Raw genomic sequence first — 6,698 nt, 5'->3', positions numbered from 1 at the left:
CAGGCTCTGCTCAATACTTTGTTGAAGCACCTTTGGCACCAATTACAGCCTCAAGTCTTGAGTACGATGCTAAAAAAAAAAATTGGCACACCTTTTTTGGGCAGTTTCTCCCATTCTTCATTGCAGGACCTCTCAAGCTCCATCAGGTTGAATGGGGAGCGTCGGTGCACAGCCATTTTCAGATCTCTCCAGAGATGTTCAATCAGGTTCAAGTCAGGGCTCTGGCTGGGCCACTCAAGGACAGTCACAGGGTTGTCCCGTAGCCACTCCTTTGTTATCTTGGCTATGTGCTTAGGGTTGTTGTCCTGTTGGAAGATGAACCATCGCCCCAGTCTGAGGTCCAGAGCACCCTGGAGCAGGTTTTCATCAAGGATGTCTCTGTACATTGCTGCATTCAGCTTTTCCTCGATCCTGACCAGTCTCTCAGTTCCTGCCGCTGAAAAACATGCTGCCACCACCATGCTTCACTGTAGGGATATAGACATAACTGATAAGACATAACGCTTGCCATTCAGGCCAGAGAGTTCAATCTTCGTTTCATCAGACCAGAGAATTTTGTTTCTCATGGTCTGAGCGTCCTTCAGGTGCCTTTTAGCAAACTCCAGGTGGGCTGTCATGTGCCTTTTACTGAGGAGTGGCTTCCGTCTGGCCACTCTACCATACAGGCCTGATTGGTGGAGTGCTGCAGAGATGGTTGTTCTTCTGGAAGGTTCTCCTCTCTCCACAGAGAAACGCTGGAGCTCTGTCAGAGTGACCATCGGGTTCTTGGTCACCTCCCTGACTAAGACACTTCTCCCCTGATCGCTCAGTTTGGCCAGGTGAAATTTTTCTATACCCTTCCCCAGATCTGTGCCTCGATACAATCCTGTCTCGGAGGTCTACAGACAGCTCCTTGGACTTCATGGCTTGGTTTGTGCTCTGACATGCACTGTTAAATGTGGAGCCTTATATAGACAGGTGTGTGCCTTTCCAAATCATGTCCAATCAACTGAATTTACCACTGGTGGATTCCAATCAAGTTGTAGAAACATCTCAAGGGTGATCAGTGGAAACAGGATGCAGTGTATGAGCGGCTTTAGCTTCAGGACTGAAGCTCGTTAGTGACCCCTGCTGTCTCTGCTCAGGTATTGATTTCTTTTATTTTGTTTTGAACACAGTTTTACTCCTTTTTGCAGCTTAATACTTCTCTGATATACTGGTCAAGATGTTGATTTTGAAAATGTTTTAGAATCGCTGTTACAATCAATCAATTTCAAAACTTAAATCAAAGTCTAGCATTCCTCATGTGAGGTGGGCTTCATTCTGTGTCATTCACAAGCAAACAAATAAAAAATAAATAAAATAAATGAATAAAGAATGAAAAACATATAATTAATCCTTTATAACTGACCATTTTTTTAATTTTAGATAAATGCTAAATACTAACAACACTGAAAAAAATGATACTACATTTTTTTTAAGGTAAGTGGTTGCAAACAATTTATTTTAGCTACATTTAAAAAAAAAAATAATGTTGAAAGTTAGTCAACTAAATTTGTTTATTTAAATGTAGCTAAAATAAATTGATTGTAACCGCTTTCCTTAAAAAAATGTAGTAAATTCAATGGAAAAATTGTTTGTGTTGCAGTGATGTTTGTCCTTCTGTAGATTTCTCCCATCTGCATATAGGATCATGAAGCTCAACTAGAGTGACCATCAGGTTCTTGGTCACCAGTCTATACAAAGTCCTTCTCCATCAATTGCTCTGTTTGGCTGGGCAACCAGCTCTTGGAAGAGTCCCGGCTGAGCCAAATTTCTTCCATTTGAGAATTATGGAAGCCACTGTGCTCTTGGGAACCTTCAGTGCAGCAGATTTGTTTTTGTAGCCTTCCCCAGATCTGTGCCTCGATACAATCCTGTCTCGGAGGTCTACAGACAGCTCCTTGGACTTCATGGCTTGGTTTGTGCTCTGACATGCACTGTTAAATGTGGAGCCTTATATAGACAGGTGTGTGCCTTTCCAAATCATGTCCAATCAACTGAATTTACCACTGGTGGATTCCAATCAAGTTGTAGAAACATCTCAAGGGTGATCAGTGGAAACAGGATGCAGTGTATGAGCGGCTTTAGCTTCAGGACTGAAGCTCGTTAGTGACCCCTGCTGTCTCTGCTCAGGTATTGATTTCTTTTATTTTGTTTTGAACACAGTTTTACTCCTTTTTGCAGCTTAATACTTCTCTGATATACTGGTCAAGATGTTGATTTTGAAAATGTTTTAGAATCGCTGTTACAATCAATCAATTTCAAAACTTAAATCAAAGTCTAGCATTCCTCATGTGAGGTGGGCTTCATTCTGTGTCATTCACAAGCAAACAAATAAAAAATAAATAAAATAAATGAATAAAGAATGAAAAACATATAATTAATCCTTTATAACTGACCATTTTTTTAATTTTAGATAAATGCTAAATACTAACAACACTGAAAAAAATGATACTACATTTTTTTTAAGGTAAGTGGTTGCAAACAATTTATTTTAACTACATTTAAAAAAAAAAATAATGTGGAAAGTTAGTCAACTAAATTTGTTTATTTAAATGTAGCTAAAATAAATTGATTGTAACCGCTTTCCTTAAAAAAATGTAGTAAATTCAATGGAAAAATTGTTTTAGTGAATGCTGGAACAGAAGCTGCCTTCATACTCATAAATTGTATACTTCTGTACTTTGAAAAATGTTATTAGTTACGTTTGAGCTTGAATCTTATTATGCAAATTTTGAAGTGAGCTATAATCAATCATCATTGTTCACTTGAGTAAAGCACTTTAATTTGCTCCAAACTGATTGACTGTTTTTGTAATAAGTGCACTGTAAGTGCAGCCCTTTGAAAAAAAGAAAACATATCTCTACATGAAGGGGATTGTTGTAGCAATAAATAAGTAAATAAGGTATGTACTAATGATATTCATCAAAAAAATGTTGACAAACCAGTATCAAACATCACACATTGTAGTTTCGCTAAAATGAAATTACATTAAATGACCTAAAACGAATTAGTAAATAAAATAAAATAACCTCTCAAAACGAGCAAACCAAATTAACCTACTGTTGATATTGTTAATATATCAGGCAGTTATTTAAAAACGCACTAGATAGAAAAGCACTATTTCTTGCATCCACAAGGTAGAGATGTTGTCCTGAGCATTTCAGATCTTCTTTCAAGTTCCAAGTTTACTCATGTACACATTTATTACATAAACTTTATTATATTATATTATATTATATTATATTATATTATATTATTTGGCTGAGATACAACTATTTGAAAATCTGGAATCTGAGGGTACAAAAAAAATCTAAATATTGAGAAAATCGCCTTTAAAGTTGTCCAAATGAAGTCCTTAGCAATACATATTACTAATCAAAAATTAAGTTTTGATATATTTACAGTAGGAAATGTACAAAATATCTTCATGGAGCATGATCTTTACTTAATATCCTAATGATTTTTTGCATAAAAGAAAAATCAATAATTTTGACCCATACAATGTATAAAGACTGGTTTTGTGGTCCAGGGTCACATATTATATATGAGTTAATTCCATCCCTTACCCCTTAACCTTAATCTAACCTTCACCACACAAATCTTTAATTTTTGCACACATATGTACAGACAAAAAGTACAACATATTTCTTTTTATATTTTTTTTAGCCTAATTCTTTATACTATGGCCAGTCAGTACACATGTCTTCAAGTGAATATAACCTTTTAGAAAACGTTACAAACCCCATTCCCCTTACAAATTGTATAATATCTTAAAACAATATTTAAAAATGAACCCTCTGGTGTTGTTCTTGTGATAGACCTGAAAATGAAATGTATTTAGGAAATCTTGAATGCTTTGGAGCACAGACTTAAGTTTGGTCTCTTTTTGTGAAAAAAGTTAAAAACGTACCAAAAAAATATATATTTAACGAAAAACAGTTATAGAAGTTTAAAATGCACAAAATACTATTTTAAAATTTTAAATGAAATAAATAAAAATGTGAGAAAATCAAAACCGTGAGCAAACCAAAGCCATAAATGTAAACAAGTTGTGTTTTTGTCAAATTTGAGATTGATATCTCAAACAATGAGCTAAAATTCTGAGTGAGATTTGAAAATGAGCAAGATTTTGTTTGGGCGCAGTACCAAATGTTTCCACTAGATGAAATTAGCTTCCCATTCATTTCCAGTGCAGTCACTTTTAACTGCGAACAGTACAAGTGTGACTATTTGTTTATTCGTTTAATCTTTTCGAATCATGTCAAAGATTTGTGTGCTTGTGCTTGTGTGTGTGTGTGTGTGTGTGTGTGTGTGTGTGTGTGTTCTCATAGCCAAAAGTGGCAAAACCTTTACCAAGTTTTGCACCATTCCAATTAATTAAAAATTCTATAAAACCAAAACATAAAATTATGATGCAAAACAGCATCAGAGGGTTAAAGTTACTGACTGCTGAAGCCACATGATCCAGTTTCCTTTTATACAATAACCTGATGCCTCCAACATGCAAAGTGATCAGTGACATCTTGACTTGCCAGATATTTAACACTGGATACAGACACATAAGACACATAATCTAAAAAATTGTAGACTTCTGTCGACCCGTCCCGTGGCTGTAAGCTCATCCTGTTTGTCTTCAGCTGAGACAACAAGCACAAAGCGTTTGCTCCAACAGTTCACCTCTCCATGCACAAGCCAACCACATCATTTGCATTTTTCCCATGTGTCACACGTTCCCTTGTGTTAAACATGTAAATGTGAGGTGTGGACAGACAGTTCATAACTCAACACTGAACCAGCAATACATCAGGATAACACATGTCCTTTTTCATTGAAATGTGAAATGTGTGCCCAAAATGCGAGGCAAATATAACAGGCACATGCTTAAAAAGCTGCGTAGACGTACAGAGCGGTTTTGTTTGCACATGTGTGTACAGGCAGTCTCCTTTATGGCACGTCTGTATTTAGTTTGAGTTTGTTTTATCTTATCTAGCCGTGTCCCATCTCTACCATCAGTAAATTAAAGGATTAGCTCTTCCTTATTCTGTGGCACACAAACGTTGAATTTTTGAAGAAAGTGAATAGAGCTTTCGAGCTTCACAAAGACAAAAAAGCTCCAAGAAATTAGTTCAAATGACTTGTGCATTATATTCAGAGTTTTTGAAGTTATTCAATAGCTTTGTGTGAGGAACAGACTGAACTTTACTTATAATCTTCCTCTCCAGTGAGCTGTTGCGACCAGATCAGTCGGTGAGTTGAACTCCAGAACTGGATCGGTTCAATTTGTGAATAAAATTATTCAGATAATGTCTGATTCATTGAAAGAATCATGGATTCAAAACTGACTCTCTGATTGTGCCTAGGAAAACTGATCAGTGTTGTTATTGTTAACTAAAAACGGTTACTAATTATTACAAGCTAAATGAAATAAAATATGTTTAGGTTGAAGTGCTAAAATCACAAAAAATAAAATCAAAATACATTTAAGCTAAATATAAAAAACTAATACAAATGACAAAAGCACTTAACACAAAATTACTAACTTACTAAAAATTAAGATGAAAACTCTCTTTCTCTATAATAATAATAATAATAAAATAAAATAATACTGATTAACATGGAGGTCAAGATTTTCATTGTAAAAATGTACATTTTGGCCTGTTTCTTATACAAAACTTTCAGAAGACTAGCGAGGGTCTAGAAAAAAATGGCCAGAATATTCTTTAAAAAAAATCACAGATTTTTATTTTCGGATTAACTGTTCTTTTCACGACTGTCAAAACTATTTTCATTCTAGTACTGCATTTTTTACCCCACACAGTGGAAGTTGTAGGAGGGGATTCACTATGACAAATAACTCGGCCTCCTCATATTACAGAACAAAGACACTGGGATGAGTGTGAGTCAAACATATGTTGAGTAATTACTCCAGCAGAAATCTGTGATCAGCAGAGCTGCTCTAGAAGCTCATAAATCAAGTCAAGTCAAGTCAAGTCACCTTTATTTATATAGCGCTACCTCCTTTAGTGGACTTTGCTATCCTAGGTACTACCAAAAGTCCAGAGTTTTGCGACCTTAGGGAGCGTGATGGATTGTAGCGTGGTAGAAGACTAGTTAGGTACTAGTTAGTAAATCACTGCTAATTTGTCTTTCTTTTCCATCCTTTGCAATGTCTCCATGCTGCAGATCGATTTGCCCACCCATGGTGCCATAAAACAGCAAGAGAGAGATGATAAAATAGTAAATACTCAACCATACTCTATAAATTATGAGTTTGGACCCATTTTGGCCAAATAAAAAAAAAAAAACGTTTTTGTGTTTTATTTACAGCAGTAAATGTAAATACATTTAAATAAATAAAATTATAATGAAATTAAATTGCATCAAAATAAATTACATTTTGGGGGCAACCACTAGCACTATTTTCTTCTCAAGAAATGTAAAAACATACTACCTTTACAGATCCAAATCTCTTCTTTTCATCACCATTCCTCATTTAAAGCAGCACTATGTAACTTTTGGCTCTCTAGCGGTTAATAAACAGAACGTCTCAGGTTACATATGTAACCATGGTTCCCTGAGTAGGGAACGAGATGCTGCGTCCTCTAGGGGTCGCAATGGGGAACGCCTCGTTGTGACCCGTGTCTGAAGCATACATTGAAAAAACACCAACAACA

General features: G+C 35.7%; 1 pseudogene; it reads right to left on the bottom strand.

Annotated features, from left to right (window-relative positions):
* Positions 1–366: 366 nt before the first annotated feature.
* On the bottom strand, positions 367–1,941 carry LOC107686480 (uncharacterized; annotated as a pseudogene).
* Positions 1,942–6,698: the final 4,757 nt, after the last annotated feature.

This window comes from Sinocyclocheilus anshuiensis, unplaced genomic scaffold (genome assembly GCF_001515605.1).
Source record: "Sinocyclocheilus anshuiensis isolate Anshui unplaced genomic scaffold, SAMN03320099.WGS_v1.1 scaffold838, whole genome shotgun sequence".
Taxonomy (NCBI): Eukaryota; Metazoa; Chordata; class Actinopteri; order Cypriniformes; family Cyprinidae; genus Sinocyclocheilus; species Sinocyclocheilus anshuiensis.
Note: the sequence above shows the minus strand (reverse complement) of the source record. Positions and strands in the feature narration are given on the sequence as shown.